Genomic DNA, 27,522 nt, shown 5'->3' on the forward strand with positions numbered 1-27,522 from the left:
GAGTGATTTCCATGCTCGTATAGCAGTACTGGATATTTGGGCATAAGCTCCCCAATGATAATTGACCTGATCTGCTGCATAAGGACCCTGTCCTGTAAGGAGTTCAAAGGTCCAGTCTCTTTGCTCTGGGGTCAGGGCTGCGGCATTAGTCCTAGCCTGGGCCTGTGCCGCCTCATGCCATAGGGCCTTCCATTCCATGTATTGTCCCATGCTTGGTAGCACAGCTTTCGCCACTGTTTGCCAGTCACTGGGCGTCAGGGCGGTTAATGCCAGTCGATCTAACTGCATTAGAGTAAAACTGGCATTTGCTCCAAACTTTCTAACTGATTCTGCAAGCTCCTTTATTTGGTTATAATCAACAGGAGCATATACTCTCCCACCATCTTGCTCATAGACAGGGTAAGCGAGCCTGAGCTTGCGATGCACCTTTTCAGGTAACAATGAGAAAGCTTTAGGGCGTATCTCATAAGGTGGTGGGGCAGAGGGAACTGTCTGTACGGGATTCCTGGGTAAAGCATTAGGTTTTGTTGAAATGGCAGGTTTAGAGGTCCGTTTATTTAACGGCCTCTCATCAGGATAATACCTCTCTCTCTCATATCTGGTTGCTTCCTCATCAAGTTCTTCCTCTTCCTCTGTATCTAGTCTCCCACTCTCTGCTCCGGATGACTCTTCAGAGCTTTGAATATTGAGTGCTTCAAGCTCTTGGGTTGGGTACAACCCAGGCTTAGATATAGGTTGAAAAATCGGTACTCCCTCGGAGTCCGATTCCTCATGTGGGGAGGCAGGTATACTGCTTGTTCCCCTCTCTCCCGCCCTCTTAGGCTTCCTGGGAGGTCCTTTTTCACTTTTATTCTTTGGGATCCTCTTCCTAGTTTGTGCACGTGCACCCATCCTCTCACTACGCTCAGATTCTGACATGCCATCCTGAACGGTCTCCAAAGCTATTTGTCCCTTTTTTCTGACTTCCTCACATGTTTCATCCTCAAGGCAGTTTTTGATCATCTTCCAAACTGCTTTGGTGCCCATACGTAAGTCGGGGCACAAATCAAGATCCTTCCCCAATTTTTTCCATGAGGCCAAGGTCAAGGAGCCAGAAACGGCATACCAAGGGGCAACTCTATCTACCTCCTCAACAAAGTGCTTAAGAACCTTGTCCCCTAGCTTTAGGTCTCTTTTCTTAAGGAGATTTTCAAGTGATGTTTGGATTGACTGTGACGACCCCATAACGGGTCAAAAGTAACCGCAGCTTATCTACGTCCGCCTTAAGTCACTGTTAGAATCAAAAAGATGTCTTGGCGCGGCCCACGGCTTATCTACGTCCGACTTACGGCAACAGCGAGAAACCGAAAGTACGGCTCGCCTTTCTGCTCTTTCATTTACAAGAGACTAATTTGGCGCCGCGATGGAGTGCAACGGACTACAACTACAACTACAACTACAACGACAACTACAACGGACTGATGTGCTGTTGGAAACTTGTTAACACCACCACCTATGTTCACAGATATAACTGGCCAGGAGGAAGAGTAGAAGAGCTAAAATAGCGATGATAATGGCCTCTGGAAATCTAAACCACAATCCGGACAAACCCAATACCTGGGAAAGAGTTAAAGAAAAGAGTTCATGTTCAGGCATACCTTTCCGATGCGTAGTCTAGCCACAGTTCTGAACCCTCCCCGTCGCCGAGGGGTCTCCGAAGGTGCTGACGATGGTCTGGTCACAATTCCCGGGTTTTTCGGCACCAAATGTCCCGCGCTGATTTTCCCGCCAGCAAGAAACAACGCGGCACACAAACAGGATCCTTCTGTAGCAAGCTTTAATGCGTCTTGAGAGGGAGAGCATCAGCTTCACAAGGCGGAGACCCCAAGCCCGAAAACCGCCTCCCTTATATAGGAGATTTCTCTCGCCTCGGACGTGGCGATTCTCTATAGGCCAAATTCTTGTCACCCGAGGTGACGTTGTCAGGCGGGCAACTGGCACCATGAACGGTTAATGCCAGCACATGCGCGGATCACTTGTTCATCTCCAGAGGCAGGCGATGTCGGTGCCATCTTATAATGGCGACGATGTGGGGTGGCGCCCCACAACTTACTATTATTATATTACTACGATTATTTTTTGTTTATTATTATTATTTTGATAAAGAGTCTTTCATTGAATCTGTAACTTACCATTTTGGATAGATCTGCTAGTCAGGAAGGCCCCATAATCCACCTGTCCTTGTGCTGTCCAGGTCTGGGTTATTGTTGTGTACTGCTGACTTGGGATTTTCTGAGGATGCTCGCACAAGAAGTTCAGCTTCCTGTTCTTGAGCCGCAGCCCGTTCCCCACTGAATAGCTTTCTTCAGTCTTTCTCTTGATGTCTTCATATTTTTCAGTTTTTCCTGCGAGGATGGCGAAAACTATGTGTGTCTCTTCTCCATTCCTAAGAATTATTAGAAGTCTTCTGTCTTGATTACCAAAGTTTTGCTGTTTGTGCATTTGAAAAATTAATAGATTGATTCATTAAATGTTATGGATTCCTGCTAGAAAGACAGCACAAGAAACAAGAGAGGGTGAATGAATATTTATTAAAAAAACATTGGCTGTTCTTAATGATATCAATAGTATCCTGAAAAGAAGATGGTTTATAGTGAATATCTGACATGGAAACAATAAGAATGATTAAGTACCTGTACACGATTGGCTCCAAGCCGAGTCCTGCATATGGAATATCTTAGTTGTCGCAGCGGTTGTGTGAGACAAGTCCCTTCAGCATTCATTTCCCAGTAGCTTAAAGCTCAGGCTTTATTATTTTATAGCTGTAGATTGGTGAGTCCAAGGTTTGAGCCAAAGTCAGTTGTATAAAGTAACTCACCTTTTACCCTTCCCCACCCCATAGAGATACTTTATAAACAGGCATAGGAGTGAATGACTACATTAGTCAGGCGTTATGGAGTTGCAATGGAGCATTGTTTTAGGAAATACTTTTATAAAATAGCATCCACCTTAAAGTAATAACACTCACGTTATGTTTTTGTGTGCATTTATTATTTATTCAGGGCTGGCTGGCTGAATTTGGGCTGTTAAACTGTTACTCTGCATGTAGTAGAGAAATGCTTCGTTATCTCATTCCATAAATTACTCAACATAATTGAATGTGACAATTTCACTTTCTATAATATTTGGTCCTAGATTAGAAAGATGGTTCCTGCTCAGAATTCATGGTGCATCCTAGAACTTTTAAAAACTCACAGCTGTGGGAAACTTTGGAGGTGTCTTTCCGCACAAAAGGAGCAGTTGGACTTTGAATGTATGCTCATTTAAATATTTCCTACTGCAGGTTGTTTCCGTTGTCATGTTTCAGCTATTGAGTCATGCTCCTAAAATGTCAAGCGCAATTATCAGACTTAGCAATGACTGGAAAAACTTTTCTACATATTTTCCCTAAGCAAGAAAGATTTTTTTTCTGCCTCATTTGAGCTCAATAGCTAGCAGCTTTTGGGGTTCACTGGCAGCTTTTGAGGCTCACTGGCTTTCCTCTGCCTCAACCCAGCCAGCTGCTAGGAGAGCTGCCATACTTATAAGGCGAATCATAGGAAGGCAAGATTGTACCCACTTTAGAGCTCCTTGGCCATTCTGCATGCTTCTCAAACTATTCAACCTTCACTCTCTTTGAGGGTTCCTCTGTCTTAGAATGGCTAGAGCTGGCTAGAACCTTAATCCTATTAAAGCTATTTTTTCTAGACTAAAAAGAACCCTGATTTATAACCCGTGCCTCTACCATGGTTTGTTCTAACATATTTATTTTTGAACTGTAAGCCATTGTAGTATTTCTACTTGATGACTTTATGATTTTATAAGGTGGTTCTCTTTACTGAGTAATGATCTGTAGGCCCGGGATTCCTAGTGAGTAAAGCACATTCCCATATTCTAGCTTGCTTTATGTGCTGCATGAGCCAAAAGAGATGTCCTTAGGTGAGAAACTACCCACTGGAGAAGTGTGGGGATGTCTGCTAAGTCAGGTGGCTGCAGAGGTGTCAGAGCATCAGCTCAAGGCTCCTGACTGAGTTCCCCATTCTGAGACAAGGCCCTGTTGTTCACCTAAGACACTTCAAATGAACTCTTCCTGGGAATTCACCCATTCCGAAACTGCGATTTTAAATGCCCCCTTCAACTGGAATAATGTTGGACCCTGAAATGCATTTTGACTTCCGGGCACTCATTCCAGCAGTTGCTAAGAGTATTCTGGGCCATAAAGACAATGTCTTAATGATATAAGGCAAGAATCCTTTACTCCTAAAATAACTCTGCTCACTAATGTGATCAGCGGGCTCAGACAGAGGTTTCAAAATAGAACTTCACGAGGGAAAACTGTAATTAGACATTCATGGGTAATATTCTGTTTGTGAAGCAGCATGTTAATGAAGAGAAGTATTGATTTTATTTTAGTTTTATTACCACTACATTTGATGTTATACCTGCTTCAGGTGGCAGCATAGCTTGTAAGAGTCTCTTCTTACTTTCCTCTTTCTTCTCTTGAGTTCCTGTTGTGAGGAAAGACATAGAGTTGGGCTGGGGAGATGATCCTTTTGGTGAAGGGCTTGCCACAGAAACACGAGGACGTAAGCTCAATCCCTAGGAGCCACGTGAAAAGTCCAGGCATGGCGGCATGCACCTTGTGTCTTATTGCTGGGAAAGTAGACAGAGTGCCCTGGAGCTCAGCGGCTAGACAGCCTAGCCAGATCTGTGAGCTCTGGGTTCAGCAGGAGATCCTGTCTTAAAAAAAATATATGGTGGAGTGTGAAACAGGAGGACACCCGATGTTGACATCTGGTTCCCTTATGTATGCACACACGTGCACATGTTTCCATTACACAAACACAGACAGAAACGTAGAAGACTTCGATGTTTTTTTTGTGACCCTCAACAGACAGGATATCAAATATAATATACCATATTCGTGTACCCAAATAAGGTCCTTAACAAAATTCTCCAGGCGCTTCGTTGAGAAGCAGTCATCATCTCAATTTGGTTCCAAAGGCACTCTGATGAGCCAGAGATGTCTGTGTAGTTAAAAATCAGGGCACACAGATTAGGAGAAGCATCAGCCGCCTACTCTCCACTCCTAAATTATTGTATTCCCTCTTAAAGGCTTCTGCAATTTTTTTCTTAAGCCAAACATTCGGGTATTAAGGATTTCTACTTTGTGGAAGATAGCTGTTGTCAGTAGACCCCTCCTGGCTGCATTAAAGAAGCGAAGGGAAGGGCCTAAATTCTGACTCCTGACAACTCTAGCAATGAGCACAGGACACAGCCCTGTTCTTTTTCTGTTACCAAATGTTGTGGATAATAACTATCATTTTGATAACCTTCATTTTCTTGGAAAATGATTGAATAGAAAACAGGAGACTGGAAATTACAGACTGCCACGCTGGAGCCTGGGGGAACCTAGCTTCTAAGTTGATGTTCCTTCCACCTTTGCTGTTGTCTGAGGTAGCTTCGCGTTTGGTGAGAGACACTGACCTGAGGTGTGTGATTTTTATGAGGCTCCACCTCTGTGTCGGTGACTGTGAGAGACTTGAGTTATTCTGTGGATGGTTTTTACTTTGCTCCGTGAGTCTCAGAAGAAATCGCTGTGAATACATTGGCAGGTCTTCCAGATCCCTTCCCACTCCTAATAGTATGACTGTGCTAGCCTGGCACCTCTGCTTCCTGAGCCCAGTCAGTCTCTACCTTGGGCTCCATTACTCTTTCCATGGACACATCATAAAAGTCTTTCCTTCTGAAGGCAATACTGACACATCAGCACAAGTGGATTTTGAGTATATTATGCTGAGCAAAATAAGCCAGACATATAAAAGATAAATTGTTATACGATTTTGCTTACATATATACTTTATTTTATATTTTAAAAAATTAATTAATTAATTAGTTAGTTTTACATCCCATACACTCCCTGTCCCATCCTCCCACTCACAGAGTCTATACCCTCCACCCCCTTCTCCTCTGAGAGGGTATTCTTTGAGTGATCAGAGGGCTAACAGGATAGCTCTGTGACAAGACTCTCACCTTGTGTGTATAAAGCCCAAGGTTCAATCACCATTACCAGTCCCTGGAAGAAAGGGAAATTATTCATTTAAATTTTGTCCTGGGAAGATGGCACAATGGGTAAAAGGGCTTGCTATATAAGTCTGAGAATGGACCCCCAGAAATCATATAAAATAGTGGCTTAATGCATGTAATCCTAGATAAGTGGCTGAGGCAGGAGGATTTCCAGCTATCCTGGCCACACAGTGGCAAAGATAGTCTGCTGCAAGCAAGGTAGAAAAGTTTAGACTGAAACCTGTCCTCTAGACTCTACATTTCTGCATAGGTATGCATGTGTATCCATAAACACAAGCACACACATGTGTATGCTCATGCACACACACTTACACATCACACACACTTACACATCACACACACACACACACACACACACACAATTCAAGGAGATTGGTGGTTGCCAGGGCGAGATGGAAGGAAGAAAAGGGGGTCTTGTTTTTTAATGTACTTTTGTACTTTAAGTTCTGGAAATGGGTGTCAGTGAAGCCTACAAGCATTTGAATATGTTCAAACATGGTTAAAATAGAAGATTTTAAGCTAAGAAGACGGTAAAATGATTAAAGTGCCGAGAACCATGTGTTTGGCCCCCCTGCACCTTGTAAATAAATGTCAGGAGAACATGGAGGTTCACCGCTATTTCCAATCTGAGAATGCAGAGACAGGGAACCACAAAGCAAGCTGGCTAGGGAGACCAGTTATGCAGGCGAGCTTCAGGTTTGATGGAGAGACCCTGCCTCCCTGAATGAGGTGGTAGAGTGACTGACTGAGGATGATTGCCGCCATCAACCTCTGTAGGCTCATGAGCACATATGTGTGGGAATATGTACCACATCCAATGTGCACCCCACATGTGGAGACAGGCATACGCATATGTACACTATACTCGCACATGAAAATGAATAAAAGGTAAATTTATGTTTTGTGTATTTTACTACATTCAGAAATAATTTCACAAAGTCTTCAATGATTACATTTTCCTTTTCTTATCAAGGTAGAGCCATCATTCCTAGATATTAACTATAAAACCCACTGGAGCCCTGAAATGCAGTCTTTACTCTCGTTATCTCAGATATCTTAATCTGTGAGTTTTAGTGATTCCCCCCCCCCCCCCGAATACGTTTCTCCTGTGCTCCCAGACTTTGCCTTTGTGTCCCAAAGTCAGGCTGTCACTCTCTTTACTCTGAACTCTGTGAACCACTGGGAAAAGCACTTTAACACTCGACAGCCAGCCTTTCCCAGCCTTCCTCTTCTTCATTTTCTGACAGCCTGACACAACTGTCCTTGCAGGCTCCCTGGCCTGCCTTTCTCATCTCCTGGGTCTTCTTCAAAAGATTATGTCTTGAGAGGCCCTCTTTAACTATCTGTTAACATTTTTAGGTTATTTTTGAAAATTGAAAAATAGCATGTAGTATCTATACATATTTATGGGGTACAACATGTTAGTTCCACATATATATGTATATATATGTATATGTATGTATACACACATATATTTATATACATATATGTAAAACTCAAATGAGTGTATTCAGCATCCATACCACCTCAACATTTATCATTTCTATGTGTTAAGGCTCTTTGTTCTGAAATACATTAATATTGTTGTTGACGACAGTCATGTCATGCAAATCCTCAACCTCAGTGCCCATCGACCAGTGAATGCCTAAATAATGTGTCCTATGTACACGGTAAAATATTGTTCAGCCATAACAATGGAATCCTTCCATCTGTGGCAGTGTGGATGGATAGTACTGGAGGCTCTCATGTTAAGTGAAATAAACCAGGCATCAGAAGAAAAAACTAGCTGGGCAGCGGTGGTGAACACCTTTAATCCCAGCACTTGGGAGGCAGGGGCAGGTGGATTTCTGAGTTTGAGGCCAGCCTGGTCTACAGAGTGAGTTCCAGGACAGCCAGGGCTATATAGAAACCCTGTCTCAAAAAACAAGAAGAAGAAAAAGAAGAAGAAGAAGAAGAAGAAGAAGAAGAAGAAGAAGAAGAAGAAGAAACAAATTTTCACTCAATCATGCAAGCTAAAAGGACTGAGCTCCAATAAGAGGTTAAATAACACAGACACCTATCTTCTATCTCCTCACTCCTCTTGCTCTCACTTATGCTGATCTTACTAATCTACTTATATTTTATGACACTTTCATTGCATGCTACTCATTTTATTGGGTTATTGTAGAAGAATTTTAGTTCAGCCTCATGGCTGCTGTGATCACATCCAAAGACCTTCCAGGTCTGTGTGATCTGAGTGGCATGCAAATGTGGCATACACCTTTAGTTCTTCTGGCTGGAAGCTAGACACACCCTTAGTAGATACCTTTAATCCTGAACAGTGACTTCTAATTGAGGGGCAGACAAAGTGAAAAGGACTTGATAGAATGAGTCAAAGATTAGATATGCTCAACACTAGTTGTTGAAGAGCAGTGCAGGAGAGTCAGTTCCCTCAGTCCAATTGAGTGGAGTTGAGATTAGGAACCAGTCAGTTGGGAGTCCAGGCAGTGAGATCCTTTGTGAGTTCATGCAATTCAGGGCAGGTCAGCAGAGGCAGGCGAAGCCAGGGGACAAGAAGGAGCCTGAAGATCACAACAAATTGCCAGAATTAAGTTTGAAGCCAAGCAGAGCCTTTCAGTGAGAAGCTGAGAGAAGCCAGAATGAATCAGTCAGTTTGGGGAGAGAATTGAGCCAGAACAACTGAGTTGAACCAGCCAGCCAGAGTTCAGAAAGAACTACAAAAGAGTGAGCTTATTCAGCAGTAAATTTCCTAGATTACAATTCTATCAGGCAAATAAAAGTTCCTTTCGTAGGTTATATTCATGTATAAGGACTTCATCATACAATTATATAATGCGTTTTGAACATCTCCCCATGTCCCCCCTAAACTTTCTCACCCCTCACTCCTGTTAGTATCCTTTGTTCATCTGGACAGTTTTGCTTCTATGTTCATGTGACATGCATATAACCATTGTATATTGTATATTAATTTACATTACCATTGCATAGTGTGTGGTCATTTACATAACTGTTGTACACTGTATGGTCATTTTCATAACCATTGTATATATTGTATGGTCATTTGCATAGCAGTTGTGTATTGTGTGCTCATTTACATAACCATTGCTTATTGTATGGTCATTTACATAACCGTTGCTCTTTTGTTTTTGTTTTTGTTTTGTAACTAGTCTCCCTTCTTCAGGAGAACACCAGCTGCATAAGGGCAGGGATCTCACTCTTGACATTAACCCAGCAGCCTGGCACAGAGCAGAGACTTGGGGGAGTTCAGTAGATGAATGACCTCGACTGAGGTTTGTTTTACTTTCCCCATTTTCAAACATCAAAATAATTTCGTACAATCTATCACAAGTTCATTGTGATATTGTGGAACCACAGGTCTGAGGACACCATGGATTGTAGCTTACATGGATGATATTTTCATTATGGGGTCCTAAGAAGTAATAATAGAAACAAGGAACTGTGTTTGAGAAGCAATAGCCTGCGGTCAGCCAGTCTCCAGCACAGAAGACGGATCTGTGTTGCCTGAAAGTCTTTGCTGTGAAACTGGCATACTTGTACACTGGTCCCACTCATCTCCGTGATGGTATCAAGGCCCCCTTTCTCCCAACAGTCAGTAGTGTGTGTTCTTGTTTATGCCGCTTATCAACTGGATCTGAGTCTCATCGAAGAGGAGCCTTATCTCCAGGTTCTGAAGCTGAAGGGCCACGGTGGGCTCAGAAGCACCAGCTGCTGTGTGCTGACTATTTTGACTTTTGTATAATTCAGTGCTTCCTCACAGATCAGGGACAGAAAATGTTTCCAATAGTCCAAATGTTAGAAAAACAAACTCTGTGTCATTATAAATTTTAGCCATGGTGTGTTTTAGCTATATATATATACATATATATATATATTTATACACAAACATACATACATACACATACATATACATTTAAACATACACAATACACATATACGTATATTTACAGATATGTATATGAGGATCTATACATATATGTATATACACACATATATTACATATAAATGTATATTTGCACATATATGTAAATAGAGATATAAATACATATATATCTATTTATATTTTTCCATATTGGTATATCAAGTATCTGGGTGGATAAACCCACAAACACATACACTGCATGTCATTTTTTGGGAGGTAATTGCTCAACACAAGATTGTATGCCTCTATTACAGGAGACCGAGGAAATCAAGGTGCTTGAAGTTACCTTGCTTTCTGAGTTTAAATCTGTCTCTTTTTTTCTGCTTACCTCCTGTGAACATGCTATTTTGGTCATGGGAGAGTATTTATCATTCATTTATTCTCATGTGCAGAGTCCATCTGCTCTCCTCAAATTGAGTGGATGTGCACAAAATGTACAGAGTAGTTCTAAGTCAAGTTATTTATCATGTGCATGTGCTCATGCCTGTGTATAAACAGGTATGAGTATATAGAAGTAAATGGATATTTGATGAGCACACATTTCTTCATGCATCTGATGCATGACTATAGGTAGACTAATAGATATAGTAAACACCTGTACACAAAAATATGTACATTTATCTGGGTATGTGCATATACATCTATACACAGGCCCACATGAATGTATTTATATGCATGAGCATGTGTGTTTGCATGTGTGCGTGCAAGTGTATGTGTGTGCATATGTGTAAACAAGTACGCGTGTGTATGCGTATGCATGCACATGTGTGTGTGTGCCTGTGCATGTAGTTTTACTTCCTCCCAGTGTCGAGCAAGTGAGTGAGCCCCTTCCCTGCAGTCATCACCATCTTTCATAGACAAATGAAAACAGACTGTAAAAATGGAAGGGGGCAGGGAGAAGTCTCAGATACACAAGTTTCTTCAACCACAGTTCGCAGTGCATGCTCTGGGGAGAGTGGGCTCTTGGGATTTCATTAGAACTTCTCTCCTCTCCTCCTGTGCTGCAAGAATTCAGGAGGAGGCTGCACTTGTGACTTAAAGAGCCCTGGCCCTGCTTCGGCTGCACTTTCTCCTCCTGAGCCGCACCGCACAGATGCAAGCTTACACTGGATTCTGCATCATTATGCTCTTGGTGTCTGTTGTGTAGCTGGCCTTGAAATCTTGATGCGATTCCAAGTCTGGATGTCTTTCTACAAAGGAGTCCTTAGTTGTGTGGACATAAAACACCGAAGGACTTTAAAAAAGTGCCTAAAATATATTTGAAAATGCAGGTAAATTACATGCATCCCGAGACTCCCTGGGCAAGCATGTAAAAACACTTCTCAGAGGGAAACTGCCATCCCCACCTGCCTGCTTCCAAATACTCCTTCAAATATCTTCCTCTAATCAGATTCTCCTGGTCAGTAAGTCCTTTCTCCTCTCTTCTAGATCTATGTGCGATTGCTCATAACTTGAGGAGTATCTTCCTCACCTTTATTCAGAATGGGCCCACAGGACATTTTTTTTTGTGTGTGTGTGTTATTATCTTTGGTGTTCCAAGTTGTTGGCCCCACAATGCTGTTAGGCACATTGGGTCGGGTGATGATGGAAGGCACCACAGTATGATTAGTACTTTCTGTGGCATAATTTTCTGCAAGGACCGCTTCTGCTGCCAGCTGCCCTAGCTGTGCGTCAGACCTGATTTACCGAGGGTGCGGCCATCTTGTCTCCCCATCTCTCCAGAACCCGTGCTGCTCTGGAGGCCCCTGGCCTGGGGCATCAGGGTGGAAACTGTTCTTCGTCAGCAGTTTGCACATAAAAGTCTACTTTTGAGGTCGCTTCCTGTCGGAAACTTTCCTGCTCTCTTTAGTTCTTGCTTGACTTCTATTCATCTTCACCAACTTTCATGTTACATGTCTCACTGTGTACCTGCCCAGGAGTCAATGTCCTGGTGATACATCAGATGACAAACACCACACACAATCGTAATCTCCAAATTCCTAAGTGCCGGGCATCTTTCTAATTTACAGTTTGGGGGAAAAAAAGAGCCAAGTTTTCAAACAGTCTGCCTAAAGACTTAGTGAATCCAGGTCACCGTAACTCTAAATTCCGACTCTACCATGATAAGATCACAGTGCCCTGAGACTTCACATTGGATAACGTGGGAGATTCTGGCATGTGATTGACAGGTGTATGAATCTTGATGAAGCACAACTCAGTGACTCTGTGACCAATTCCAAGAGTCTAAATGCGTTATTGCAGTGGGCCCGCCCCTTTGGGCAAGCTGTGGTTTTGTGGAGAAATTGTGCTCTGATTGGTGGGTGGCTGCTTTGGTGTTGCTCTGAACTCCATCCATTCCACAAAGGGTCAGCTTTTCCAAGTTGTTTTGTCAAGTCTTTTTCCACCGGCGACTACAGAACTTATCATCTGAATAGCTGAATTCAGTGCTAATTTCTTTCTCTCCATTGATAACGAATACCTGCCAATGAGTCTATATTCACTGAGCATTCATTTTTCCCTGTCAGTTTTTTTTCTACCATCCTAAATGTTGCATTAGTAAAGCAGTGTTGGCAGTACATACTGATGTTGACAGCACGTACTTAAGGATATGGGTACGTAACTATTTTCTGTTGTATTTCCTCTTCTTTCGGGAGCACTGGGTTATGGGGGCTGTGAGGGGAGGAGACTTGTATTTTGAATGTTCAACTAGGGTCATCACTTATCCATTACATAATATTCTATCCTACTTAATGAGCCTTGGAGAATGTGATATATTATAAAACCTAGAGGTATGGGCTATAATATAGTAGGTATAATTTCAAAGTAGTCAAGATTACATTGAATATTGGTTTTCACTATAATTTATATGTAATGCCATAGTAGTCTTTCTGGGAAACTAGGTAGAGCATTAAAGTTTCTTAATCTTCTCAAGCCTTTTTATTTTATTTTTTTTATCAGATATTTTCTTCATTTACATTTCAAATGCTATCCTGAAAGACCCCTAATCCCTCCCGCTGCGCTGCTCCCCATCCCACACACTCCCACTTCCTGACCCTGCCATTCCCCTGTACTGAGGCATATAATCTTTGCAAGACCAAGGGCCTCTCCTCCTATTGATGGCCTACTAGGTCATCCTCTGCTACATATGCAACTAGAGACACAGCTCTGGGGGGTACTGGTTAGTTCACATTGTTGTTCCTCCTATAGGGTTGTAGACACCTTTAGCTCCTTGGGTACTTTCTCTAGCTCCTTCATTGGGGGCCCTGTGTTCTATCCAATAGATAACTGTGAGGTTCCACTTCTGTATTTGCCAGGCACTGGCATAGCCTCACAAGAGACAGCTATATCACGGTCTTGTCAGCAAAATCTTGCTGGCATCTGCAATAGTGTCTGGATTTGGTGGTTGCCTATGGGATGGATCCCCAGGTGGAGCAGTCTCTGGATGGTCCTTCCTTCAGTCTCAGCTCAGAACTTTGTCTCTGTAACTCTTTCCATGGGTATTTTGTTCCCCATTCTTAGAAGGAGTAAAGTATCCACACTTTGGCCTTCCTTCTTCTTGAGTTTCATATGCTTTGCAAATTGTATCTTGGGTATTCTAGGCTTCTGGGCTAATATCCACTTATCAGTGAGTGCATATCATGTGAGTTCTTTTGTAATTGGGATTACAATCCTCACTCAGGATGATATCCTCCAGATCCATCCATTTGCCTAAGAATTTCATAAATTTATTCTTTTTAGTAGCTGAGTAGTACTCCATTGTATAAATGTACCACATTTTCTGTATCCATTCCTCTGTTGAGGGACACCTGGGTTCTTTCCAGCTTTCTGGCTATTATAAATAAGGCTGCTATGAACATAGTGGAGCATGTGTCCTTCTTACCGGTTGGAACATCTTCTGGGTATATGTCTAAGAGAGGTATTGCAGGATCCTCCGGTAGTACAATGTCCAATTTTCTGAGGAACCGCCAGACTGATTTCCAGAGTGGTTGTATCAGCTTGCAATACCACCAGCAATGGAGGAGTGTGTTCCTCTTTCTCCACATCCTTGCCAGTATCTGCTGTCACCTGAATTTTTGATCTTAGCCATTCTGACTGGTGTGAGGTGAAATCTCAGGGTTGTTTTGATTTGCATTTCCCTGACGATTAAGGATGTTGAACATTTTTTTCAGGTGCTTCGCAGACAGTCGGTATTCCTCAGTTGACAATTCTTTGTTTAGCACTATATCCCATTTTTTAATAGGGTTATTTGATTTTCTAGAGTGCAACTTCTAGGGTTCATTGTATATATTGGATATTAGTTCCCTATCAGATTTAGGATTGGTAAAGATCCTTTCCCAATCTGTTGGTGGCCTTTTTGTCTTATTGATGGTGTCTTTTGCCTTACAGAAGCTTTGCGATTTTATGAGGTCCCATTTGTCAATTGTCTTACAGCACAAGTCATTGCTGTTCTGTTTAGGAATTTTTCCCCTGTGTCCATATCTTTGAGGCTTTTCCCCACTTTCTCCTCTATAAGTTTCAGTGTCTCTGGTTTTGTGTGGAGTTCTTTAATCCACTTAGACTTGAGCTTTGTACAAGGGGATAAGAATGGATCAATTCACATTCTTCTACATGATAACTGCCAGTTGAGCCAGCACCATTTGTTGAAAATGCTGTCTTTTTTCCACTGGATGGTTTTAGCTCCTTTGTCAAAGATCAAGTGACCATAGGTGTGAGGGTTCATTTCTGGGTCTTCAATTCTATTCCATTGATCTACCTGTCTGTCACTATAACAGTGCCATGCATTTTTTTTTTAATCACAATTGCTCTGTAGTACAGCTTGAGGTCAGGCATGGTGATTCTACCAGAGGTTCTTTTATTGTTGAGAATAGTTTTTGCTATCCTAGTATTTGTTATTCCAGATGAATTTGCAAATTTCCCTTTCTAACTCTGTGAAGAATTGAGTTGGAATTTTGATGGGGATTGCATTGAATCTGTAGATTGCTTTTGGCAAGATAGCCATTTGTACTATATTAATCCTGCTACGAGCACCGGAGATCTTTCCATCTTCTGAGATCTTCTTCCATTTCTTTCTTCAGAGACTTGAAGTTCTTATCATACAGAACTTTACTTCCTTAGTTAGAGTCACACCAAGGTATTTTATATTATTTGTGACTATTGTGAAGAGTGTTGTTTCCCTAATTTCTTTCTCAGCCTGTTTATCCTTTGTGTAGAGAAAGGCCACTGATTTGTTTGAGTTAATTTTATATTGAGCTACTGCATCAGAGCTGTTTATCAGGCTTATGGTTCTCTGGTGGAATTTTTAAGGGTCACTTATATATACTATCATGTCATCTGCAAATAGTGATATTTTGACTTCTTTCTTTCCAATTTGTATCCCCTAGATCTCCTTTTGTTGTCTAATAGTTCTGGCTAGGACTTCAAGTTACTACATTGAATAGGTAGGGAGAAAGTGGACAGCCTTGTCTAGTACCTGATTTTAGCAGGATTGCTTCATGTTTCTCTCCATTTAGTTTGATGTTGGCTACTGGTTTGCTGTATATTGCTTTTATTATGTTTAGATATGGGCATTGAATTCCTGATCTTTCCAAGACTTTTATCATGAATGGGTGCTAGATTTTGTCAAATGCTTTCTCAGCATCTAATGTGGTTTTTGTCTTTGAGTTTGTTTATATAGTGGATTACATTGATGGATTTCCATATATTAAACCATCCCTGCATCCCTGGGACGAAGCCTACTTGATCATGATGGATGATCGTTTTGATGTGTTCTTGGATTCGGTTTGTGAGACTTTTATTGAGTATTTTTGCTTCAATATTCATAAAGGAAATTGGTCTGAAATTCTCTTTCTTCTTCGTGTCTTTATGTGGTTTAGTATCAGAGTAATTGTGGCTTCATAGAATGAATTGTGTGGAGTACCTTCTGTTTTTATTTTGAAGAGAATTGAAATTAGGTCTTCTTTGAAGGTCTGATAGAACTCTGCACTAAACCCATATGGTCCTGGGATCTTTTTGGTTGGGAGACTATTAATGATTGCTTCTATTTCTTTAGGGGATATGGAACTATTTAGATTGTTAATCTGATCCTGATTTAACTTTGGTACCTGGTATCTGTTTAGAAAATTGTCCATTTCATCCAGGTTCTCCAGTTGTGTTAAGTATAGCCTTTTGTAGAAGGATCTGATGGTGTTTTGGATTTCCTCAGGTTCTTTTGATATGTCTTCCCTTTCATTTTTGATTTTTAAAATTAGGATACTGTCCCTGTGCCCTTTAGTTAGTCTGGCTAAGGGTTTATCTATCTTGTTCATTTCCTCAAAGAACCAGCTCCTGGTGTGGTTGATTCTTTGTATAGTTCTTTTTGTTTCCACTTGGTTGACTTCAGCCCTGAGTTTGATTATTTCCTGCCTTCTACTCCTCTTGGATGAATTTGTTTCCTTTTATTCTAAAGATTTTAGGTGTGCTGACAAGCTGCTAGTGTGTGCTCTCTCTAGTTTCTTTTTAGGGCACTCAGAGCTATGAGTTTTCCTCTTAGGACTGCTTTCATTGTGTCCCATAAGTTTGGGTATGTTGTGGCTTCATTTTCATTAAACAGTAAAAGTCTTTAATTTCTTTCATTATTTCTTCGTTGAAAGTTATCATTGAGTAGAGTGTTGTTCAGCTTCCATGTGAATGTTGGCTTTCTATTATTTATGTTGTTATTGAAGATTAGCCTTATTCCGTGGTGATCTGATAGTTTGCATGGGATAATTTCAATATTTTTGTATCTGTTGAGGCCTGTTCTGTGACCAATTATATGGTCAGTTTTGGAGAAGGTACCATAAGGTGCTGAGAATTAGGTATATCCTTTTGTTTTAGGATAAAATGTTCTGTAGTTATCTGTTAAGTCCATTTGTTTCATAACTTCTGTTAGTGTCCATGTGTCTGTGTTTAGTTTCTGTTTCCAGGATCTGTCCATTTGTGAGAATGCGGTGTTGAAGTTTCCCACTATTATTGTGAAGTATAATGTGTGCTTTGAGCTTTACAATAGTTTCCTTAATGAATGTGGATGCCCTTGCATTTGGAGCATAGCTATTCAGAACTGACAGTTCATCTTGGAAGAGTTTACCTTTGATGAGTATGAAGTGTCCCTTCTTGTCTTTTTTTGATAACTTTGGGTTGGAAGTCGATTTTGTTCAATATTAGAATGGCTACTCCAGCTTTTTTCTTTGGACCGTTTGCTTGGAAAATTGTTTTCCAGCCTTTTACTCTGAGATAGTGTCTGTCCTTGTCCCTGAGGTGGGTTTCCTGTATGCAGCAAAATGTTGGGTCCTGTTTATGTAGCCAGTTTGTTAGCCTGTCTTTTTATTAGGGAATTGAGTCCATTGATATTAAGAGATATTAAGGAAAAGTAATTGTTGCTTCCTGTTTTTTGTTGTTGTTGTTGTTAGAGTTGGGATTCTGTTCTTGCTGTTACCTTCCTTTACGTGTTGGAGGATTACTTTCTTGATTTTTCTAGGGCATAATTTCCCTCCTTGTGTTGGAGTTTTCCCTTTATTATTCTTTGAAAGGCTGGATTCATGGAAAGATATTGTGTGAATTTGGTTTTGTCATGGAATACTTTGGTTTCTCCATCAATGGTAATTGAGAGTTTTGCTTGGTATAGTAGCCTGGGTTGGCATCTGTGTTCTTTTTAGGGTCTGTTTAATATCTGTCCAGTATCTTCTGGCTTTCATAGTCCGTGGTGAGAAGTCTGGTGTAATTCTAATAAGTCTGACTTTATATGTTACTTGACGTTTTTCCCTTACTGCTTTTAATATTCTATCTTTATTTAGTGCATTTGATGTTCTGATTATAATGTCTTGGGAGGAATATCTTTTCTGGTCAAGTCTATTTGGAGTTCTGTAGGCTTCTTGTATGCTCATGGGCATCTCTTTCTTTAGGTTAGGGAAGTTTTCCTTCTTTAATTTTGTTGAAGATATTTACTGCCCCTTTAAGAATCATCATTCTCATCTACTCCTATTATCCTTAGGTTTGGTCTTCTCATTGTGTCCTGAATTTCCTGGATGTTTTGAGTTAGGATCTTTTTGCATTTTCCATTTTCTTTGATTGTTGTGCTGATGTTCTCTATGGAATCTTCTGCATCTGAGATTCTCTCTTCCATCTCTTGTATTCTGTTGCTGATGCTCGCATCTATGGTTCCAGATTTCTTTCCTAGGGTTTCTATCTCCAGAGTTGTCTCCCTTTGGGTGTTCTTTATTGTTTCTACTTCCATTTTTAGATCTTGGATGGTTTTATTCAATTCCATCATCTGTTTGGTTGTGTTTTCCTGTAATTATTTAAGGGATTTTGTGTTTTCTCTTTAAGACTTCTACCTGTTTATCAGTGTTCTCCTGTATTTCTTTAAGTGAGTTATTAATGCCCTTCTTAAAATCCTCTACCAGCATCATGAGATATGATTTTAAATCTGAATCTTGCTTTTCAGGTGTGTTGGGTATCCAAGACTTGCTGTGGTGGAGTACTGGAGTTCTGACAATGCTGAGTGGTCTTGGTTTCTGTTATTAAGATTCTTAAGTTTGCCTTTAGCCATCTGATAATGTCTGGTGTTAGATGTTTTAGCTGTCTCTGGCTGGAGCTTGTTCCACCTGTGATTCTGTTAGCCTCTGTCAGCACTCCTGGGAGTCCAACTCTCTCCTGAGTCCCAGTGGTCAGAGCACTCTCTGTAGCCAAGCTCTCCTCTTGCAGGGAAGGTACACAGAGTTCTGGGTCTCAGCTCTGCCTCCTGGCTGAGGATGAAGGCCTGAAGGGACTCTGTCCAAGAAGCTCTGTTGCTTCTGAGGCCCACATGCGTAGACTGGTCTCTAAGAGACCTGGGATACAAGATGGCTCTCTCACCTGAGCCCTAGGGTAAGAGCCCTCTCTGGAGGCCAGCTCTCCTCAGTGATCCTAAGATCCTGGGTCTTCTAGGTTACCTGTGGCATGGAGAGTCCTCTGGGGACTGTGGGACCATCTGCCGAGTTCGTTCCCAAGGTGGCCCGGGGCTGGTGCTGATCAGAACGAACCCCAGCTGCTAGTTGGGGGTGGGGGGTTCCTGTGTCCCTGTTCCTGCTGGCACAGGCCCCTTCTAGTTGTTTTGGAACAGATGTTGTGTTCCACTCACCAGTGTTCCTAAGATCCTGGGTGTGCTAGGGCACCTGCGGTGTGGAGAGTTCTCTGGGGACCATGGGACTGCCCGTGAAATTCGTGCCCAAAGTTGCCCTGTTGACCAGAACCAAGCCTTTTTATTTATTAGTAAGTTAGAAATAATGTATATGTTTCCTCAGTTAGGTATTGTTATGCTCTGCAGGCTATCTTATATACATGTATATTGAGTTGGATGGTAACTACCTTGTTATTTCTCAAAATGTCATTTCTCTTCCAATATTAGCTGTGAGTCATAGCAAAGTAATTTTAAACCATTTTTTTCTGTTTCTATCATTATCGTAATGAATATATGCTTGCCATTGTTTTGAGATGACAGCACTTAGGATATCTACTGTCCATAATTGGAAGAGTTGCTTAACACCATGAGTATGCATGGCTAGGTTACTTCCATGCTAATTAAAATCTTTCTCTTAATATACTGTCTCATATTTCATTTAAATTTTGATATCCACATTATGACTTTTCACAGCAAAGATGCATAACTCTAGCTAGCAACAATAAACTTTTAAATTCACATATTTATACTGTCTTTCTTGAGGCAATAATCTTAATTAAACAAGAGTGAAGAATACATTAGAGTTCACTTTTCTTCATCTACTGTTTTTTAGACATAACATTTCATGGCTTTATCAAATCTATATAGAATTGCAAAATAAACAAAAATTGACTATTTTATCATCATCAATATAATTTTAATGTTCCTTTATGTTTAAATGAAAGCATTTAAAGTAGGTGTGAGTGGAGATCAAAGATTAAGTGGCTCTGCTTAGGTCATGGGAGCTCTATCAGGGTTCAGAATAGTGGATTCCAGTGGAATGCCATTTAATAATGAAAATAAATTTGTGAAGATTTCATTCACTCATTTTCTAGTGGGTACATTCCACCAGGGGAAGTAAAGGCCACAGGACTGTCTCTCACAGAGGATGTGGATATAGAGTCTGTCTGTGAGAGGCTTGCCATATGGTCTGTACATCTTTGCTCCCATCTCAGAGTATTCAGTGTCCTCTGGGAGTCCTAGAGTCAATGGACATTTCCCACATTAATAGCCCTTACATTCCAGCAACTTATTCCAGGAAGTATTTGCTATCTGCACGTGTTACTTACCTCTCTGGTTGGCTATTGCTTTAATTCTGGCTGCTGGATGACGGTGGGTCTCATCCATATGTGGATATTGTAGACTCCAGAACTGACTCAGTGTGGACCAGAAGTGCGGCATCAGTTTTGCCATCATGATTAAAGCTGAGGTCTTTCATGACATGCATCATGTCTGAGCATAGGCTATTGGTTGACAAAAATCCTGTGGCCAACCTCAGGGTTGGAATGGGGTAAGAAAGTAACAAAAAACCTCTTTCGGTTGGACCAGCACCGGGGTAGCTAGGGCGCAGGGTCGGCTGACACTCGCCAGCTACCCACAACACCCGCCACAGGACCTTAAGACTTCTGGTGAGTGGAACACAGCTTATGCTCCAATCCAATTGCACGCGGGACCTGAGACTGCATTAGTTAGGGAAGCAGAAATCCGGCCTGAGTAGGGCCACAATCCTCTTCCGGTCGGACCAGCACTGGGGTAGCTAGGGCGCAGTGTCGCTGACACCCGCCAGCTGCCCACGACACCCGCCACAGGATCTTGGGACTTCTGGTGGGTGGAACACAGCTTCTGCTCCAATCCAATCTTGCAGGACCTGAGACTGCATTAGTTAGGGAAGCAGAAAGCCGGCCTGAGTGGGGCCACAGGCCTCTTCCTGTCTGACCAGCACCGGGGTGGCTGGGGCGCGGGGTCGGCTGACACCCGCCAGCAACCCACGACACCCGCCACAGGATCTTAACACTTCTGGTGAGTGGAACACAGCTTCTGCTCCAGTCCAGTTGTGCATGGGACCTGAGACTGCATTGGTTAGGGAAGCAGAAAACCGGCCTGTGTAGGGCCACAAGCCTCTTCCGGTCAGACCAGCACCGGAGTAGCTAGGGCGCAGGGTCAGCTGACACCCGCCAGCTACCCACAACACCCGACACAGGATCTTGAGACTTCTGGTGAGTGGAACACAGCTTCTGCTCCAGTCCAATCGCGCGGGACCTTAGACTGCTTTGGTTGGGAAGGCATAAAACCAGCCTGAGTAGGGCCACAAGCCTCTTCTGGTCTGACCAGAACCTGGGTAGCTAGGGCGCAGGGTCGGCTGACACCCGCCAGCTACCCACGACACCCGCCACAGGATCTTAAGACTTCTGGTGAGTAGAACACAGCGTCTGCTCCAATCTTTAATCAGAGACAACGATAACAACTAACCCCAGAGATTACCAGATGGCCAAAGGTAAACGTAATAATCTTACTAACAGAAACTAAGACCACTCACCATCATCAGAACCCAGCACTCCCACTTCGCCCAGTCCAGGGCACCCCAACACACCGGAGAAGCTAGACCCGGATCTAAAAGCATATCTCATGATGATAGTAGAGGACATCAAGAAGGACTTTAATAACTCACTTAAAGAAATACAGGAGAACACTGCTAAACAGGTAGAAGACATTAAAGAGGAAGCACAAAAATCCCTTAAAGAACTGCAGGAAAACCAGACCAAACAGGTGATGGAAATAAATAAAACCATCCAAGACCTAAAAAGGGAAGTAGACACAATAAAGAAAACCCAAAGTGAGGCAACGCTGGAGATAGAAACCCTAGGAAAGAAATCTGGAACCATAGATGCGAGCATCAGCAACAGAATACAAGAGATGGAAGAGAGAATCTCAGGTGCAGAAGACTCCATAGAGAACATCGGCACGACAATCAAAGAAAATACAAAATCCAAAAAGATCCTAACTCAAAACATCCAGGAAATCCAGGACAAAAAGAGAAGACCAAACCTACGGATAATAGGAGTAGATGAGAATGAAGAATTTCAACTCAAAGGACCAGCAAATATCTTCAACAAAATTATAGAAGAAAACTTCCCAAACCTAAAGAAAGAGATGCCCATGAACATACAAGAAGCTTACAGAACTCCAAATAGACTGGACCAAAAAAGAAATTCCTTCCGACACATAATAATCAGAACAACAAATGCTCTAAATAAAGATAGAATACTAAAAGCAGTAAGGGAAAAAGGTCAAGTAACATATAAAGGCAAGCCTATCAGAATTACACCGGATTTTTCACCAGAGACTATGAAAGCCACAATGGTCTGGACAGATGTTATACAGAAACTAACAGAACACAATTTCCAGCCCAGGCTACTATACCCAGCCAAACTCTCAATTACCATAGATGGAGAAACCAAAGTATTCCACGACAAAACCAAATTCACACATTATCTTTCCACGAATCCAGCCCTTCAAAGGATAATAACAGAAAAAAACCAATACAAGGACGGAAACCACGTCCTAGAAAAAGCAAGAAGGTAATCCCTCAACAAACCTAAAAGTAGATAGCCACAAAAACAGAACACCAACTCTAACAACAAAAATAAAAGGACGCAACAATTACTTCTCCCTAATATCTCTTCATATCAATGGACTCAACTCCCCAATAAAAAGACATAGACTAACAGACTGGCTACAGAAACAGGACCCAACATTTTGCTGCTTACAGGAAACTCATCTCAGAGAAAATGATAGACACTACCTCAGAATGAAAGGCTGGAAAACAATTTTCCAAGCAAATGGTATGAAGAAACAAGCTGGAGTAGCCATTCTAATATCTGATAAGATTGACTTCCATCCCAAAGTCATCAAAAAAAGACAAGGAAGGGCACTTCATTCTCATCAGAGGTAAAATCCTCCAAGAAGAACTATCAATTCTGAATATCTATGCTCCAAATACAAAGGCAGCCACATTCATTAAAGAAACCTTAGTAAATCTCAAAGCACACATTGCACGTCATACAATAATAGTGGGTGACTTCAACACACCACTTTCACCAATGGACAGATCATGGAAACAGAAACTAAACAGGTTCACAGTGAAACTAACAGAAATTATGAATCAAATGGATCTGGCAGATATCTACAGAACATTCTATCCTAAAACAAAAGGATATACCTTCTTCTCAGCACCTCATGGTACCTTCTCCAAAATTGACCACATAATTGGTGACAAAACAGGCCTCAACAGATACAAAAATATTGAAATTGTCCCATGTATCCTATCAGATCACCATGGACTAAGGCTGATCTTCAATAACAAAATAAATAATAGAAAGCCAACACACACGTGGAAACTAAACAACACTCTTCTCAATGATACCTTGGTCAAGGAAGGAATAAAGAAAGAAATTAAGGACTTTCTGGAGTTTAATGAAAATGAAGCCACAACATACCCAAACTTATGGGACACATTGAAAGCATTTCTAAGAGGAAAACTCATAGCTCTGAGTGCCTCCAAAAAGAAACTAGAGAGAGCACACATTAGCAGCTTGACAACACACCTAAAAGCTCTAGAACGAAAGGAAGCAAATTCACCCAAGAGGAGTAGACTGCAGGAAATAACCAAACTCAGGGGTGAAATCAACCAAGTGGAAACAAGAAGAACAATTCAAAGAATCAACCAATCGAGGAGCTGGTCCTTTGAGAAAATCAACAAGATAGATAAACCCTTAGCCAGACTCACTAGAGGGCATAGGGAAAGTATTCTAATTAACAAAATCAGAAATGAAAAGGGAGACATAACAACAGACCCTGAAGAAATCCAAAATACCATCAGATCTTTCTACAAAAGGCTATACTCAACAAAACTGGAGAACCTGGATGAAATGGACAAGTTTCTAGACAGATACCAGGTACCAAAGTTAAATCAAGATCAGGTTAATGATCTAAACAGCCCTATATCCCCCAAAGAAATAGAAGCAGTCATTAATAGTCGCCCAACCAAAAAAAGCCCAGGACCAGATGGGTTTAGTGCAGAGTTCTATCAAACCTTCAAAGAAGATCTAATCCCAGTTCTTCACAAACTATTCCACAAAATAGAATCAGAAGGTACTCTACCCAACTCATTCTACGAAGCCACAATTACTCTGATACCTAAACCACATAAAGACCCAACAAAGATAGAGAACTTCAGACCAATTTCCCTTATGAATATTGATGCAAAAATCCTCAATAAAGTTCTCGCTAACCGAATTCAAGAACACATCAAAACAATCATCCATCCTGACCAAGTAGGTTTCATCCCAGGGATGCAAGGATGGTTCAATATACGAAAATCCATCAATGTAATCCATTATATAAACAAACTCAAAGACAAAAACCACATGATCATCTCGTTAGTTGCTGAAAAAGCATTCGACAAAATCCAACACCCATTCATGATAAAAGTCTTGGAAAGATCAGGAATTCAAGGCCCATACCTAACCATGATAAAAGCAATATACAGCAAACCAGTAGCCAACATCAAAGTAAATGGTGAGAAGCTGGAAGAAATCCCACTAAAATCAGGGACTAGACAAGGCTGCCCACTCTCTCCCTACCTATTCAACATTGTACTTGAAGTCCTAGCCAGAGCAATTAGACAACAAAAGGAGATCAAGCGGATACAAATCGGAAAAGAAGTCAAAATATCACTTTTTGCAGATGATATGATAGTATACATAAGTGACCCTAAAAATTCCACCAGAGAACTCCTAAGCCTGATAAATAGCTTTGGTGAAGTAGCTGGATATAAAATTAACTCAAGCAAGTCAATGGCCTTTCTGTACACAAAGGATAAACAGGCAGAGAAGGAAATTAGGGAAACAACACCCTTCTCAATAGTCACAAACACTATAAAATACCTTGGCATGACTCTAACTAAGGAAGTGAAAAATCTGTATGACAAGAATTTCAAGTCCCTGAAGAAAGAAATTAAAGAAGATCTCAGAAGATGGAAAGACCTCCCATGCTCATGGATTGGCAGGATCAACATTGTAAAAATGGCTATCTTACCAAAAGCAATCTACAGATTCAATGCAATCCCCATCAAAATTCCAACTCAATTCTTCAACGAATTAGAAAGGGCAATCTGCAAATTCATCTGGAACAACAAAAAACCTAGAATACCAAAAACTCTTCTCAAGGATAAAAGAACCTCTGGTGGAATCACCATGCCTGACCTAAAGCTGTACTACAGAGCAATTGTGATAAAAACTGCATGGTACTGGTATAATGACAGACAAGTAGACCAGTGGAACAGAATTGAAGACCCTGAGATCAACCCACATACCTATGGTCACTTGATCTTTGACAAGGGAGCAAAAACCATCCAGTGGAAAAAAGACAGCATTTTCAACAAATGGTGCTGGCACAACTGGCGGTTATCATGTAGAAGAATGCGAATCGATCCATTCCTATCTCCTTGTTCTAAGGTCAAATCTAAGTGGATTAAGGAATTCCACATAAAACCAGAGACACTGAAACTTATAGAGGAGAAAGTAGGGAAAAGCCTCGAAGATATGGGTACAGGGAAAAAATTCCTGAGTAGAACAGCAAAGGCTTGTGCTGTAAGATCGAGAATCGATAAATGGGACCTCATAAAGTTGCAAAGCTTCTGCAAGGCAAAGGACACCGTCATTAAGACAAAAAGACCACCAACATATTGGGAAAGGATCTTTACGTATCCTAAATCAGATAGGGGACTAATATCCAATATATATAAAGAACTCAAGAAGGTGGACTCCAGAAAATCAAATAACCCCGTTAAAAAATGGGGCTCAGAACTGAACAAAGAATTCTCACCTGAGGAATACCGAATGGCAGAGAAGCACCTGAAAAAATGTTCAACACCCTTAATCATCAGGGAAATGCAAATCAAAACAACCCTGAGATTCCACCTCACACCAGTCAGAATGGCTAAGATAAAAAATTCAGGTGACAGCAGATGCTGGTGAGGATGTGGAGAAAGAGGAACACTCCTTCATTGTTGGTGGGATTGCAAGCTGGTACAACCACTCTGGAAATCAGTTTGGCGGTTCCTCAGAAAATTGGACATAATACTACCAGAGGATCCAGCAATACCTCTCCTGGGCATATATCCAGAAGATGTTCCAACAGGTAAGAAGGACACATGCTCCACTATGTTCATAGCAGCCTTATTTATAATAGCAAGAAGCTGGAAAGAACCCAGATGCCCCTCAACAGAGGAATGGATACAGAAAATGTGGTACATTTACACAATGGAGTACTACTCAGCTATTAAAAGGAATGGATTTATGAAATTCCTAGGCAAATGGATGGATCTGGAGGGCATCATTATGAGTGAGGTAACATATTCACAAAGGAACTCACACAATATGTACTCACTGATAAGTGGATATTAGCCCAAAAACTTAGGATACCCAAGATATAAAATACAATTTGTTAAACGCATGAAACTCAAGAAGAACGAAGACCAAAGTGTGGACACTGTGCCCCTTCTTGGAATTGAGAACAAAACACCCATGGAAAGAGTTACAGAGATAAAGTTTGGAGCTGTGAAGATAGAATGGACCATCTAAAGACTGCCATATCCAGGGATCCATCCCATAATCAGCTTCCAAACGCTGACACCATTGCATACACTAGCAAGATTTTGCTGAAAGGACCCAGATATAGCTGTCTCTTGTGAGACAATGTCGGGGCCTAGCAAACACAGAAGTGGATGCTCACAGTCAGCTATTGGACGGATCACAGGGCCCCCAATGGAGGAGCTAGAGAAAGTACCCAAGGAGCTAAAGGGAACTGCAACCTCATAGGTGGAACATTATTATGAACTAACCAGTACCCTAGAGCTCTTGACTCTAGCTGCATTTGTATCAAAAGATGGCCTAGTCGGCCATCACTGGAAAGAGAGGCCCATTGGACTTGCCAACTTTATATGCCCCAGTACAGGGGGATGCCAGTGCCAAAAAGTGGGAGTGGGTGGGTAGGGGACTGGGGGGGGGGTGTATTGGGGACTTTTTGGATAGCATTGGAAATGTAATTGAGGAAAATACCTAATAAAATAAATTAAAAAAAAAAAAGAAAGTAACAAAAAGTCATGGAAAGTGAATAGTGATGTACTCTGATGGAGGATTCCCGAATTTAACCCCACAAAAGGGAAGAAATTTCATAATAAAATTCATAATATATTGAATAGGTGTGGCTCCCACAGATTCATGTGTTTAAATGGTTGACCCATAGGGAGTGGCAGTATTAGGAGATATGGCCTTGTTGGAGGAAGACTGAACCTCTGAAACTGTAACCCAGCCCCAATTAAATGTTTTCCTTTGTAAGAATTGTCTTAGTCAGGGTGACTCTTGACAGCAATAAAACCCTAACTAAGACAGTCCCTTACTTTGCAGTCATTGGACCAGGTAGTACACTCTAAGTGTTTAAAAGA

General features: G+C 41.4%; 1 protein-coding gene across 1 annotated transcript in view; it reads left to right on the forward strand.

The window, feature by feature from the left end:
* Hs6st3 (heparan sulfate 6-O-sulfotransferase 3) overlaps positions 1-27,522 on the forward strand; it is a 731,388-nt gene that overhangs the window by 95,463 nt on the left and 608,403 nt on the right. The window lies entirely within an intron of this gene.

This window comes from Mus caroli, unplaced genomic scaffold (genome assembly GCF_978045245.1).
Source record: "Mus caroli unplaced genomic scaffold, Mus_caroli_1 scaffold_12, whole genome shotgun sequence".
Lineage (NCBI taxonomy): Eukaryota > Metazoa > Chordata > Mammalia > Rodentia > Muridae > Mus > Mus caroli.